Source organism: Herpailurus yagouaroundi, unplaced genomic scaffold (assembly GCF_014898765.1).
Source record: "Herpailurus yagouaroundi ecotype Mexico unplaced genomic scaffold, PumYag 387, whole genome shotgun sequence".
NCBI lineage: Eukaryota > Metazoa > Chordata > Mammalia > Carnivora > Felidae > Herpailurus > Herpailurus yagouaroundi.
The window spans coordinates 2,225,229-2,240,860 of NW_024412604.1; the positions used below are offsets into that span (position 1 = coordinate 2,225,229).

At 60.1% G+C, this 15,632-nt stretch overlaps 1 long non-coding RNA gene across 1 annotated transcript; it reads left to right on the top strand.

Moving 5' to 3' along the window:
- The first annotated feature begins 4,069 nt into the window (after positions 1-4,069).
- On the top strand, positions 4,070-5,820 carry LOC121022273 (uncharacterized). Its single transcript, XR_005786884.1, has 2 exons — positions 4,070-4,495; positions 5,052-5,820. It is a non-coding gene; the product is annotated as an uncharacterized LOC121022273 (long non-coding RNA).
- Positions 5,821-15,632: the final 9,812 nt, after the last annotated feature.

A 15,632-nucleotide genomic window follows, 5' to 3' on the forward strand; every position in this document is an offset into this window, starting at 1 on the left:
GAAATGTCCCTGGAATCGAGACTCTGATGGAAACAGGCTTCTGGGTTAATATATTTTTGATAGATAAAGTCTCGTAAACGGGAAGCCCTGGGGGCCCAGGGCAGGAGATGGGGCAGCTTCTGTTCTCCCAGGCCTCTTGCCCTGCCGGGGTGTGTGTGTGTGTGTGTGTGTGTGTGTGTGTCCCAGGTATCTGTGTCTGTGTATGTCTGGGCATGTGAATGGATCTCGGTCTCGGGTGTGTATGTATCTCTGAGGGTGGTCTGTCAGGCTGGAGATCTCTGGTGCATCTGTGTGGGAGTGGGGTTAAGAAGAGGGGTGTCGGGTCCAGTGGGAACAGGGTGGCAACACATGTGTCCGGGGCCACAGGGACTTGCAAGTGGGTGGGGCCTGGTCCCCAGGACCTGGTGGGACAGCAGAAAGCTCATTGCCCCCGTTCTATGGACCCAGAGCCCCCCTCAAGGTGAGCCAGACCCTCTCAGTGCCAGCTCACCCTAGGGCTGATCCAGGCCTCAGGCCCTCCCTGCCTCCTCTGCCTTCCCCCGGGGTCAGCATTTCCAGGTCTGCTTCTGGGGCCCAAGGCCAGTCCTGCTCACAGCCTCCCACCTCCTTGTTGAGCTCTGTCTGTCCTCCGTCACCGAGACTGGGGCGAAGGGAGGCCTCTCGCTGAGGGACCACCTAGGCAAGGTCTTGAAGAAAGAGTAGGAGTTGGCCAGGGGGAGGAGGGTACCGTCCAGCAGGGGGCACAGCAGGAGCGAGGGCTCCAGGAGAGCACTTGGTAGGGCCTGTGTGAGGAGGGATGAGGTCATGGTTCCCAGTCTCCCTCCAGCCCCTACCGGGCCTCCAGGAGCCTCCACATAGGCAGCCCTGATTAAAAAGAGTAATTAACACTTGGCTGATAACAGAGTCATGCCATTAATTAGCCAAGCTCAGCCAGCACCAGGGCTTGATTGCGGGGAGGCAGCGGAGGGATGCTGGTGAGGGGGGCCCTGCGTACTCCCTTGGGGGGCGGCCGACCCCAACTCTGGTCTTGCAGAGTCCCCTGCGGGAGCCCCATTCCCTTGCTGAGTGCCTGTGGGGTGGGGGGGGGGGGGGCAAGGGAAGCAAAGGGGGCAGCTATGCAGGCAGGCTGGGCAGGACCAGAGGCCTTAGAGGCTGCTGTCAGTGGCCTTGAAGGGCACGGAGGGGCAGGGAGAGTGCCTCAGGTCGGGGTTTCAAGAGACCCCTCTGGACCCCAACTTCCTGCCAGTTCTGGACACTCCTATGCTAAATTTCCAGGGCTTGGAGATCAGGGCCCCAAGAGACCTCAGGGCTAGAGGAGGACTCCCAGGACTGGCCAAGGAGCCCAGGGGAGGCGGCAATGCAGGCTGAGCCCTGGGAGGAAGAAGAGGGCTCTGGAGAAGGTTTGGGGATTCAGCATCGAGGGGTGGAAGCTGGGAGCAGGGACAGATTTGGGAAGCGACCCGGAGTTGGTCATTCTGCATTTATTGAGCACCTCCTGTGTGCCAGGTCCTGGGGTCACAGCCTGGTGCTCCCTGGATTCGGTGAGGTGGGGCACCCTGGACCCCAGACTCCTGTCCTCCCCCAGGCCAGCAGGTCAGAGGTCATGAGCCCCGGAGCCTCCCCGTGTACCCCACCACGAGGTATTGCTCCATCCCCCCACACCCTCCCACGTTATCGCCAGGTCTGGTGGGGAGACAGCACAGCGGAGAGGAACGGCCACTTCCCGTCGCCACAGCTGGGGCTCCAGATAAAGGCCAGCTGGGAGCCCAGGCTGACCTGAGGAGGCTGGGGTAAGGGGCCAGGTTCGGCTACCTGCCTGGCCCCTCAAGGGGCACCCCACAGACTCAGCCCTGAGCCCCCAGGCTCCCAGCACAGTCACCACCAACCAGGGCCGGGAGTCAGGCTGCTAAGGGCCACCCTATTCTGCTGGGGCCAAGCCTCTGCTCTCCCGCCCTGCCCACGCCCTACTCCCTCCCCCGGGGTGGGTCCCGCAAGCCCCACCGAGCTAAGGCAGGGGGCCATCGAGGGTGCCTGTGGCCAGGCCACCCGGGGTGGCAGGGCGGGTAGCATCCGTGGCGGCAAACTCAGCCTGCATCCCCACGGCCGTCTTCCTTCGCTCCCCCAGCGCCACTCTGTCCCTGGGTCTCCACATCCACCTCTCTCGCGTCTCTTCAGTTCCCTCTGAGGGTGAGAAGGCCCAGAGGGGCTCCCCGGCTCAGATATAGAAAGGCAGGGTCGGGGGACAGGCCAGGTAGGGGGCAGGAGCCAGGCTTTCCCCAGAGCTCCAGGGGAAGGCCTTGGAAACAGAAATTTCCCAAGGGTTCCGGGGCTGGAGCCCACACCAGGCCACGGAAGCCAGGCCTGGCCCATCTTGTGTGTCCTCCCAATTCACCACCCAAACAGGACTTGCCACGCCAGCTCCTTATGCTGTCCCTAGACTGTCCTCCTACGGCCACTAACCTCGCCCACACCCAAGACCACTGCCTCCGCCATTAGCACTGGGGACCCGCCGCACGTGGGGAAGGTGTGTGAGGCCACTGGCCGGGAAGGAGGTGCTGTGAGGGGAAGGGGTGTGGGGGCGGGGCTCCGTAGAGACGGGGGCCGGGGGGGGGGGGGTGGTTCGGGAATGATTAGGAGGTGATGTCCTCTGCTGGCCTTGACGCCGCTTGGGTGCAAGAGGGAGCCGGGTGGGAGGAGACCCGGGACACCTGGGCAGCCTCTGCAGGGTCGCTGGGCACAGCGCGGGCCCACCAAGAGGGGAACCCAGCAGCGGGGCCAGGTCTGGCCAAGACCTCCTGATGAGCATGGTGTGGATTCCTGAGCCCGCCCGGCGCAGCCCTTGGGTAGGGGCATGCATCTAAGACTCGGGCGGCGGCAAGGGGAGCCCAGAAGGAAGGCAGAGGAGCGGCTGGAGACGGGGAAGGAACGGTCTGCAGTGCTGGGGCGGGGGGCTGCGGGCAGGGTCCCAACGGAAGCGGGCCAGACACCTCTGGGGGCAGGTGGGAAGGAGTGGGCGCCAGGCAGGACTGTTGTGTAACGGGTGTGCTGTGAGATGAGGCAATGCTCTCCCTGATCAGATGTGGAGCCGGAAGATGGGGCGGCTGATAGCCATCAATCGGCAACATCTCGCTGATTCTCAGTATTCGGCAGGGTGGAGGGAAACGCACCCACCCCACCGCCCAGGCCCTCGAGGGGGCCCCTGCAGCAGCCTGGCTCCGGAGCCTCCCCTGGGCTGAGCCCAAGCTAATCAAGGCTGGGCAAGCGTCCCCTGCTCCATCCCCCCGAGGGTCCCCACATCCTCCAGGCCCGTGTCCTCAGCGCTCCTTGTGCCTGATACTCATGCTCTGTGTCCCTGTGGGGCCTCAGAGCAGCCCCCTCCTCTCTCTGGGCCTCGGGGCTCCCCTCACAGATGGCTGCCGATGGCCAGAGCAGGGGAAGAGGCTCAAAGGACAGTGGCGCTGAAACAGGAGGTCAGGGCTCAGAGGGTGGTGTCCTGGCCCCCTAGGGGGCAGACCTGCCTTGCCCCTCCTGGCACTGCAGGCCCCTGGCTTACAGATGGGCTGCAAGGCAAGGAACAGCTTTGGGGACCCCTGGATCGGCTTCTTGGATTTCCTTCACAGAGGGGGAAACCGAGGCAGGGGGAGGATTTGTCCCCTGCCCCAGCCCCCCAGCACAGGAAACCCTGGGGGGGAGGCGGGAAACGGCCGCTGCCAACTCTTGTCCCCTGGGCACAGTGCACATGCCCAGGCCGGTCCCAGTGCCTAGCTGGTCCTGGTGCAGGTCCCTGGGAACTGGGGGTCTCGGTACACACGTGGACATGCTGACCGGCAGGGCGACCGCCACCCCATGGACAGCCGAGTGGGCTGCTGATAAGGAGAGACGGTTGTCAGAGTCACGGGGTGCCACTGATAAACCAGATAAGCATCTCCCGGTGGCCGGAAGATAGTGGGAAGAGGCCCAGTCCCGGGGGTGCCCACATCTCGGGTGGAAACACTGAGGCTGCTGGTTCTGCACAGGGCCCACTCGCCCGTCCCCCCAGCCAGCAGCCCCCACCGAGGCATCTGGGCCACTGCTATACACAGTGCAGCCAGGGGACCCTGGCCCGGAGAGGCAGGGCCAAGCCTGAGGTCACCTGGCAGGACCTGCTACCAGGCCAGTAGCCCCACCCTGCCCCCGCCTCCCCTGCCCACTCACCCAGTCCCACCTCAGCCCTAGACAGCTCCGAACAAGCTTCTCGAGGGCCCCTAGCCTGACAGACTCTTTCCACCGCCACACCTTTGCTCACGCTGTGCCCCTGCACTCTTCCCCCCCACGCTCACCCCCTGCTGCTTCATCCAGGCACAGCTTGCCCCTGAAAGAGGGACGATCCAGCCAAGACAAGAGGATTCCGGGAAGCTGGGGGTGTTACAGAGTTGGTGGGGGGGGGGACCCCACTGACATGCGACAGACTCGGTGCAGGGTGCATCACGTGCTTTCTCGCGGGACACCCTACAAGGTAAGAATCCTCACCCTGGTTTCCTTGGGTGACTGAGGCCCAGACAGGCCAAGTGTGACGTGTCCAAGATGAAACCACCTGGCGGGAGGTGTTTGGGCCGTTGGAGGCCGCAGCCTGGCTCAGGGGTGCTCAGGGGAGGGTTCAGTCAGGCCCTGTGGGGAGCGGAGCACCCAGCCACAGGAGTGAGCTCTGTCCGTGGCTGGTGGTTTGCAGCCCCACCCCCAGCTCCCCTTCTGGCCCTGGCCCCGGAGGGGCTTTATGGTCCTGAGGACTTGCCCAAGGTCCCCTGGGAGTCGGTGAGGGATGGGGACGTGCCACCAGTCTGGAGGGGTGCAGAGCCCATGCCCTTCCCAGGTGGTGCCATTGCTCCCCGGGACAATTCCTGCACCTTTTTCTCCTCCCTCCCCGAGCATTCTGGCCGTTTCTACCTCACAGGTGTGGGGTAGAGACTCAGGGAGGGGACAGTCCCCCCAAAATGCGGGGGTGACAGGGGTTGGGCATGTCACTGCGTTCTTTTTCTGGAGCCCCTGGGAACAAGGCCCTGTCTTCTCGCTAGGGTTGATATCAACTTGAAGCTGCTACGACCATCTTGGTACCACAAAGGGAATGACGTTTACACCACAAAGGAGTGACGTCTACACCGAGGAAAGACTGACAGACAGATGGAGAGAAACAGATTCCTGAAGGTATCCGCTGAATACCTGGAACCAGCTATGCCTGAAGCTTACCCTCAGGTTATGTGAGGCAGTGACTTCTCTTTGATGCTGAAGCTGGTTGCAGTTGAGTTTCTGTTTATGACTCAGAGTACACATGAACAGGATCAGTCAGCAGTGACTCTCGCCAGTCTGGGACATGCCCGGGGCCCCGGGCCCTGCTGCAGACATACGGGAGCCCGCATATGTCCCTGTGGATGTGGATCCCAGTCTTGCCCTCTCTGGAAGTCTTTTCCCACAGCCAATACTCCCACCCCAGCTGTGGGGCCTTGGGCAGTTCCCTCCTCCCAACTGTATGTTCTCTGTGCACCCCCAACCCTCCCACACACACACAATTACCCCCTCCTGCCTCGGATGCTCTAACAGCCACCTCTGCCCGCCTCCCTCAGCAGCCCAGCAGGGTGCCGCACAAATCACCACCCTGGATCTGGATGGATTCTCACGGCTGCCCACCCACTGGGCCCCCTGAGGCCTGGCTCTGCCCCAGAGTGCACACCTCTGCTGTGGCTGGGGACAGCCCCTTATTTGTCCCATGCCCCTTACCTTTTTTAAATGTTTATTGCCAGCTTTCGAATGGCAGATTTCGTATTAAAACATGATCTTTGCCACTTACTGACTGTGACCTTGAGCTACTTACTGACACCTGTGGTCCCTTCCCAAAGCTGGTGATGCCAAGAGCAGCCCCCACGGCCCTCTCTGTCTCTCACATCCTCCTTGGCACCTGCCCAGGGTCAGTGCCTCCTCGCCCTAGACCGCCGGCTTGGGCAATGGCCAACACATCTTACCGGTACCCCTGCTCTGCCGTATAGCACCTGCAATCCGCACTCACACCAGCCGGAGGGCTGCTGTTCACACCTGTCATCAGTCTTTCTTCTGTGGAGAACCTCCCAGGTCCCCACCTCCCTCAGGTCTACACACGTGCCCAGTGACCTCCTGAACCTCCTGTCCCATTACCCTCCCCAAACCCACCTGCTCCAGCTCCACTGGCCTCCCCACCTCAGGGCCTTTGCACCTGCTGTTCCCTCTGACCCCGTTCAGCCTGCTCCCTCCCGCTGCTCTGTGAGGCCCTGTCTGGGTGCCTCAGTAAAAGTCACCGCCCCCCCCCCAGAACCCTCTCATCCCTCCCTGCTTTCAGTGTTCTCCCTAGAGATTGTTACCTTCTAACACACTGAATATCTTGCCCATTTACCTCACTTACTGTCAGTGTCCCCCATGCGAATGTGAGCTCCAGAGACAGGAGTTTCTGTCCGTTTGTTCATCCCCAGCACCTAGCACACGTGCCGGGTGCCCCACACTCTTTGGGCATCCGTGGCTGTTGAGGATTGAATGAGTTAGTCCATGTCGAATCCCCGTGGGTCCCTACCATGGAGCATATGTCCCCGTCAATGGAGCTGGCCCAATCATTGCTGTATTTACCCTTTCTGGCCACGCTGGCCTGGCCTCTGTGCCCCCACAGCAACCTTCACCTTCGGGCAGTGGGGTCGGGGGGAAGCACCAGCAGGAGAGGGAGTGAGCGGGGGGGAAGGGCGGGTGCCAAAAAGTTGTGTCATCATGAATCACCCTGCTGGGCAGCTGTGCTCTCGGTCCTGGGAACGACTCCTCCAGGGCCAGGGAGCCAGAGCACGAATACCCAGGGTTGTCCATCCACTGCGAGTCAGGGCTGCCCCCCTTCCCAGCACTTGCTGGCCCTCTCACCCTGTCCCCTACTCCCCCTCCTACTAGCTGTTCTTTCCACCAGCTGCCCTTGCCCTGCTGGCTCCTTCTCTCCACTCAGGTATCATCTCCGAAGAGACGGCTGACCTCCCCGGGGAGAAGTGCTCCTGTCCCTCTCATCCACGGCCCCCAGTTTAGTTATCTGCAGGGCTGTTTCTCAGTGGTTCCCCTGGTTAGCAGAGGGCCCCCCAAAAGAGCATGAGGCTCCCGGCAGCAGAGGTCTGTCTCTGCTCCAGTGCCCAGAACAGAGCCTGGCACATAGTAGGCGCCCCATAAATGCAGGCTGAACCAGTTGGGAGAATGCATGGTGCCAGCCTTCAGAGCAAGCTCATCAGTGAGAGGTACCTCCTGTGGGGCCATCCTTGGCCAATGCAGGCCTTGCGTGGGGCCCAAGTGCACTGAGTTGGTCTCCGGGACTTCTTAAGGGCACAGGGAGCCCCCAGGGGTCACAGAGGAAGGTCCCTGAGTTGGAGGAGAAGGCGACCAGAAATGGAGGCAGATACCCACAGCCACAACCCTCCCTCCCCACCACTGGCCCCCAGCCTGTCCCTCCCTGTCCCCTCTCCCACCCTGAATGAAGTTCAGAAGATGCTGGTTAGGACCACAGATCCCTGAGCAAATATGTTAATAGTCTAGAGCAGGAGTTGCCCAGGGAGCCTGGGAGGGGGTGTGTGCAGGAAGGTCTGCAAGGGTCGGTTATGTGTGGGTCTCGGCCTGACCACGGGGGCCATCGTGAATGGGCCAGAGTTTTTAGTGGGGGGGGGGGGGTCTGTGCACAGGAGCAGGAGCAGATGCAAGGTTGGGACACCTGTGGGGAAGCTGGCACACACCTGCATGTGCCAGCATGGGACACCTGTTCGGATGAGTCTGATCACATCTCTGGGCCGGGCTGCATGCACAAGTCTGTGTAATGGCCCAGGCAGGTGCCCTCTGGCATGTGCTGGGTGATTCTGGAGCCTGCCAGGTGTGGGTCCACAAAGCTGCGTACGTGGGTTTCAGCGGGGGTGTGTGCAAGTGCGCGGGGCATGTGTGTGGGGCTCTGCACATGTGTTTCCCTACACCCAGCCTGAGTGAGGGCTGCAGGGTCAGGCAGACCCAGTTCCCTGTCCTGCCCACTCTGACCATCATCACCTTGGATGGGCTTTTCCGAAAAACAGGATTTTATCGCTGCCTTGGGGTTGCTGCAAGAATTTGGAACGACACATGCACTGACTTGGCGATTCCTTAACGGTGTTTGTCATCCCCTCACTTTACATGTTGCTGTTCCCCACCCCGGATCTGGGTCTCTGCCCCCCCATGCCACCTCCCCAAGACCAGGGGACCCCTGTCACCCTCCCCCACGCCATGCTAGGCAGCCATGATCTTCATCCCCATATGAATTAAGGCAACAAATGCCGTGTCGCGTTGGTCAAACTGGTAAAGACTTAAAAAGCCTGATAACATCAAGAGCTGGTGGACAGGTGGGGTGATGGGAGGTCTTGCCCACGTGTTTAGGGAGGGGATGTCGCACGGCCGCCCTGAATAGAGAGCTGCTGCATCCACTAAAGGTAAAACGCAAGTGCCCCATGGGCAGGACCGCACGCCCACGCGTGCACCCAAGGAGGAGCAGAGAAAACAAACCGTCATCGGTGTGGAGCGGTCCCCAAATGCAGTGGATGCCCTAAGGAGGAGTATTCTACAGCAGGTGGAGGGAACGAACCCCCAGAATCCTGCGCTGGATCCCAAAACAGGTGAAAAGAGGTTGCAAAAGGCTACCTGAAGAATGAGACATTTGCCCCTTGAAAGAAATTCCGTCAAGCAATCCAGGTGCTCTGTGAACACAGGTGTATGTATTTAGGTGAGCAAGGATGCGCTCCAAGCCAACAGCCGGTGACTGTCCCTCAGAGGCCGCTGGAAAGGTGGTGGCCAAAGGGCACTGTCGCCTTACCTTTCATGTTTCCGTTTTTGCTCAAAGAGACCGTGTGGCTTATTAGCCAGGAAGTAAAGATGAATGAGGGACGGAGCTCTGTGAGGCGCAGAGACGCAGAGGCGTGGGCCATGAGGGGAGTCCTGAGAGCTCCTTGTTAGGCACACCACTTGGCCCAGTGTTCCAGAAGACCAGCCCTCAGGGCGGTCCTGTGTCTGTAGACGAAAGGGTGGCCCTGAAGGGTGAGGCCCTGACACTCCTCTGTGACTTCCCTGGATTCCCTCCCGGACCCCGTCCCCAGGTTAACCTGGAGCAGTGGCTGCCCTGAAGCCCCGGGCATCTCCGGGGCCCCAGATCTATTCCCACCATTGCGTGACCTCCACCCAAATCTCCAGGCACAGAGCTCAGCATGACTCTGGCCTGGAAGGGTGGCCTGACATGACTGGTGGGGCCAGGGATGACCACTCTGGGTGAGTGTGTGGGTAAGTCTGGGCAACCCAGGGAGAGAGGGACAGGCTAAAAACTCATCTCACCCTCAGCACCCCCTCAAAGCTGCAGTTCTGGGACCAGAGGCTGATTGCAAGAAAAGGCCGGGGGCCAGCTAGCCCCTGTGGGGCTTGTCGGACCTGGGGGTTCATGCCTGCAGCCCGTGCTGGTGCAGGAGGGGCAGCTGAGTCCCAGAGATGGAGACACAGTGAGAGACATACCAAGGGAAAGAGTGAGAGAGATACCAAGAGAGACAGAGTGAAGGAGATAGGGAGAGAAAAGAGACACGGAGAGTCCCAGATCGCTCCGCTCCGTGCACCTGCAGAAGGGGCGACGGAGACAGAGACCAGCGCGGGGAGGAGAGAGAGGTGCGCTTTGGGCCTGGCAGGTCTGCCCTGCTCTGATTGGCTGGGACTGGCTGCAATTAAAGCCCATAATTGATTCCCTGGGATGACGAGGATCATTTCAATGCAGAGAATTAAGGTTTTCTTCCAAGATGGAAATAAAGATTAATTTGCAATTTCCTTCCTCACTGCACACAGGAGAACAGGCCCTGCTGGGGAGAAATCTCAGCCCTGGCAGGTGGGCTGGGGGTGGGGTGGCCTTTGGGGCCTGGAACCCCAGCCTCCACTGCACAGGGAGAGAGGCCGGAGCAGGGAGCAGCCCGGAAGACGACAGCCTCCAGGCCTCTGTGCCCCCACGGCAGGCCCGGAGGGGCCCAGTCTGCCCTTCTGGGACTCGGGGCCTCTCTGAGCCTCGGGCTGCCGGCTATCTGATACTGCTGCAGAGCCCGGAGAGCATTAATCCACGTTTGAAGAGCCCCTCCAGTCCTGGCTTCAAAGCAGGGAGGGCAGGCGCTGTGACGCATCAGTCCCCACCGTGGTCTGATATCCAGAGAGCCACAGGGAGAGGTGGTAGGAGAGCCCCTGAGGGGAAGAGTGGGAAGCACTTCTCCCTGGTGGCTCCTTTCCCAGCCGCTGGCCTCCTTCTGCAACCCCCAGCAGAGCCAGCTGAGCCCCAGAACTAACACAGGGCCTCCCTGGGAGGATATACATGCTGGAGCCCAGGAGGTGCTCCTGTCTCTTCGGCCTGGGCACCTCCAGACCCCCAATCCTGGGCCCTTCGCTGGGGATACTCCCAAGCACGGCCACATAGGAAGGCTCCAGAGAGGAGCAGCCTGACCACCCGGGGACCACCCCTCAGAGAGGCCTGCTCAATCCCAGGAGAACACCAGCCAGAGCGGGGGAGCGAGCGAGCCCAACCACACGTGTGCCCCCCAGGAGCCAGTGTGGCATCCTCAGGCCTGGGTGCACTGGGGGCAGGTGTCCATCGCTGCCTCCACACTGTCCAGGCCCACACCCTGCTCAGGCCTGGTGACCGAGTTGGGCTCAGAGTCCCGGCCCACGCAAGCGCGGCCTGTCTCCCCGCCTCACCCTCCGGCTGGGGCCCCGTGTGAACAGTCCAACAGCCGCAGCTGAGAGGAAGCCCGCTGTCTCTGTCTGCGGTCTTCTGAGATCTTGGCCTCCCAAGGGTGGGGGGGTGCTGTGCTCCGCACGCCCTGAGCGAGGCCTCGAGGACCCCCAAGAACTAGGACTGGGCTCTCGGCCTGCTGTGCCTCTGGGACACACCGTGCTGCACCGCGGGCCCCACCCTGGGAGTCACCTGCCCCGCGCAGCCCGAGTCCGCCGGGGGCCGGCCACAGCCCGTTGGGTGCGAACGGCCTGGATCTGGCCACCGTGCCTCCTGGGCCAGCCTTTGCTGAGGGCGACCTCTGCACGACCTCCGGAGCACACAGGGAAAGGGAAGAGCAGGTTTATGAGCAGAGGGGCCAGCGCATTCCTCCTGGGCTTGCCCAGCGGCCTCGGCCTATCTCACCCTATCTCACCATCACGACAGGAGCCCCAGGCCACCCCTCCCCGCCCCGCCCCCCCGCAGACCCACGTGCTGAGGACCTCGGCCTGCATCACGTCCCCGAGCCCAGGTTACCGGGGGTGGGCCTGGCCCCACCACCGGGACCTCCCTCCAAGTCCGGTCTCCCTTTTACACACCTCCAGGCCCTGGGCACTCCCTGCACACTCCCCCGGGCGACTGACAGCTGGGAGAAGACAGCAACCCCGCCGAGTCATGAAGACTAGCCGCCCACGCCGGGGGCCACGGTGGTCTCTCTGAGACGCGCCCGTGGGTTTCAGTTCCGCCCTCTGCGCCCGCAGCTCCACCTGTCCCCGTGGCCCTGGGACAAAGACCTGGGGCAGAGATGGGACAGCGCCCCCAGGCCAGCAGCTCACCCCTCACCCTGCCGATGCCCCAGAACTCTGAGCAGAACCACGCAGAGCAGGACGGTCACCTCCAAAGAGCTGGGCCCTCGGGTCCTTTGCCTTCGCCCCGGATGTCCTGAAATGCCTCTGGCTGCTGTTGGCTGCTGGCTTTTGTCCATTTGTTCAACCAATAATTGGACCAAGGTTTTCTGAACCTTTGCCAGGGACCCGGCGTGGCTTGGAACAGCCCCTCCCCTGATGAGGGGCACCCAGGAGGGCTGGGCAAGCTGCCACCCTGGCCAGAGGCCCACATGTCCTTGCCCACCCTCTACACCATCATGTCTGAGAGCCTTAGGCCCACCTCCCGGGAGACAGAGCCCAGGGTAAGCCCGGGACAGATGCCCAGATCCTTCGTTCTGTACCCACCAGATCTGCTGGGGGCACCGGGTAATAAAAGAAATCACAGACACCCACTGCAACCCGGCAGCACCCCAGCAGTTGTGTGAGCAAGGGGCTGGTTCCCAGAGCCCACGGCAAACCACAGCAGCCCTGCTTTTAACAGCACAGACAGATCTGGGATCCAGTGAAGCTTGGAGCAAGTGTCTCACCCTCTCTGTGCCTCAACAAAACAAAACGAATATTAGACCTGCCTCACTGGGTAGTGGTGAGCATGAAAGGGGTACACAGCCGGTACTCACTAAGCGCTCTATGGCAGTCACTTGGGAAACTAGTTTGGGTGTTTCTTAAAAAGCGAAACACAGAGTTACTGCCGGAAAGTGGTAGGAACCGAAACGTTTATGGATGAACAAAATGTGCTATACCCACATCCCCATGGACTAATTACATAGAATTTATTCAGCGATAATATAATAATAAAAAGGAATGAAATACGGGGGCATGCTACATGGGTGAACCTCAAAAACCTTGTACTGAGAAGAAGCCAGGCGCAAAGATCACATACTGTTTGATTCCATTTATATGAAGTGCCCAGAAAAGGCAGTCCCCCAGAGACAGAAAGTGGATGAGTGGGTGCCTAGGGCTGAGAGATGATGGGCTGGAAGAGGTGGAGGGTTTCTTTTTGGGGTAATGAAGATCCTCTAAAATTGATCACGCTGATGGATGATGTCCGAGGCCGTGAATGTGCTAAAAGCCACCGAATCACACGCTTTAAACGAGTGAGTGGTATGGTATGTGAATTATATCTCAAGAAAGCTGTTTGCAAAAACAATGAAGTTACCTTACGACCCGGCCATTCCGCTCCTAGATATTTACCCAAGAGAATTGGAAACATACGTCGGCGCAAAAACCTGTACATTCGTGTTCACAGCAGCACGATTCAGAACAGCCAAACCGTGGAAGCAACTCAAGTGTCCATCCCCTGACGGATGGACAAATAGTATGTGGTCTTTCCAACGGATGGAATATTATTCGGCCGCGAAAAGGAGTGGAATTCTGACACACGCCACAACGTGGATGAACCTTGAGGACCCCACGCTCCGTGAAAGAAGCCAGACACCAAAGGTCAAACGTTGAATAATTCCACTTGCACAGAATGTCCAGAACAGGTAAACCAATAGATGCAGAAAGTTTGGTTCTGGGCCAGAGCCTGGCTGCATGAGGCACCAGTGTCCCGTTCCCTGGGGGCTGAGGGGCAGAACGGGGACAGAGCTGCGTGGGGGAGGCCACCCAGGGACATTCGTGCAGGCCCCCCAGCTTCTGTCCCTGGTAGGAACCCCGCACCCCCACCCCGTACTCCCGCACCCCACCCTGCCCTGGCCAGCCAGCCAGGCCGCTCTCACAGCCTCAGTCTCTGCCTCCGTCCAGTGGGTCTCCCAATCCCTCCTCCCAGGGCTGCAGGAGCGGCTGGCGAGACTGCACTGGAAATCATTTTGTTCTTGTTTTTAGGCTCTGTGAAGGAAATAGTTCAAACATGCAAAAAAACGCAAAGCGCATCAAACAGTGAACTCCCATGCCCCAACACCAGCTCGAGCCATGAGACGTGACAGAGCCTGACGGGCTCCACAGTCCTGGCCTTCCCGGGGCCCTGTCCTCGCTGCGGAGGCGGCCCCGCTCAGGGAGGCAGGGGGACCCGGTCCCTCCTCTAATTCCAGGTTTGGGCCGATGGAAACTCGAACCTCGCCAGGCCTCCCCTGCTTCTGGCGCGGGGCACCCGGGGGCCCCACCATTCTGAAAGTCTACAACCCTGCATTTCAAACCCCGTTGTTTGGGGCATACGGTGAAAAGCACCCTCTTCGAGGTACGGTTCTGTGCGTTTTGAAAAACATACCGTTGTACAACTTTCACCACGGCTGGAATGCATGAGAGCTGCACCCTCCAGCATCCTTCATGCCCACTGCACCCGGTCATCCCGCTGGGCTATATTGGCACCGCCACTGGGCTGTTTTCTGTCCCTATTTGCATCACCTAGAATGTCATGTAAATGGGAATCCCGTCGTACGGTCGCCCGTCTGTCAAGGTTGGTTCCTGCCACCGCTGTGTAGCATTGCACCCCGTGAGTGTACCCCAGCCCGCCAGCTGAGCGGGGGTGGTTTCCAGTTTGGGGGGACTATAAATAAAGCTTATAGACATATTCATCGATTTCTGCTTGAGGAAATGTTTGGGCTGTATGATAAGTGTGTAAGTATACACTTCATAAGTATCTTATAAGTATATTATAAGTATACACTTTATAAGTATACAGTCAGTGTTTTATTCTGTCAATCAACACCTTCTTATCAGGCACCCACTTAGGGCCAGGCACTGAGCAAGGCCAGGGATGAAAGCGGCCAGGATGAGTAAGGCCCTGCCCTCCTGGGACTGCCAGTCCATTGGGGGAAGCAGATAAGAAACAAGAAAACTCATGAACACACAGGATCATGTCAGATAGGGATAACAGCTCTGAGGGTACAAAGGAGGGTGACCAGAAGGAGGGGGTGATCAGGGAAGGCCTCCCTCAGCACGTGAGTTTGAACTGAGACTAGGGATGAGGAGGCCCCATCCAGTCAGTGCAAGATCCAGGGCAAAGGGTTCCAGGCAGGGGACTGAGCAGGTGCAAAGGCCCTGTGGCAGGCACTTCATGATGCTGTGACTATGATAGATTTGTTGGAACTTAACTGTGTGCTGGGAATGTGCTAAAAACCTTAGAGACATCTTCCTATTTGATTCTCATGGCAACCCAAAGCTGAGGGATCACAGTCATCCCCAGCTTACAGCCAAGAAACTATGAGGTTCAGAGAGCTGTCACCTCTCAGGGCCATGAGGGGCACAGCCAGGGTTTCAACCCAGTGGGACTCATAGAAGTGTGCTTAACACCGGGTTTCTGACCTTCACTGGAGTCCCTCCCTGCAGTCCTGCTGTGTGACCCCGGTGGATCACAGGCCGTCTCTGAGCCTCCACCTTCTTACCTGTGAAACTGAGCAGGGCTTGCCTGCCTTGAAGCCTGTTCTGGGAATCGTCTTGGCACAGAAGTGCTGGCAGTGGGCACACGGCTGTTCCCTGTGGCAGGGACAGAAGCAGCCCGGCCCCTGAGGAGGGTGAGCATTGCACTGCCGCCGGGCGCCGACAGAGGGCAGGAGCGGCCCGCGCCTCCGCGGCCTGGCCGAGAGAGCGCGCGGTGGATTAGCAGGGGCGCAGCATTGGTCTGGGAACTGGGACCCGTGCCGGGCGGGCGCTCCACTGGGTCATGCCCCAAGGTACTCTCAGGACGTGGGCACCCCTTTTAAGTACTCCTACGTGGGGTGTAAGACTGGGACGACCCAGGGACGGGGACCCAGTTAAGGACAGGAGTAGGGGTGCAGACGGCATTAGAGTGCCAGCGTTCCCAGGCCTGGAAGACTGTCCTCTCAGACCCACCCAGCTCTGGGGTGCCCCCACCTCTGCAGCTGAATCCTGGGAGGGGGGACATCACAGCAGGTCCCTGCCCTCCCTGCGTGGTGCAAGGGGGAGGCTTCCTCCAGGAAAGCCACTTGTAGAACCTGGGAAAACTGGCCCTCACTTAGAGCTCTTACCGGGTTCAAAGCCTGTGAAGTCCACTTGAAACGTGGCCAGTTTGAACTGAGATGCGC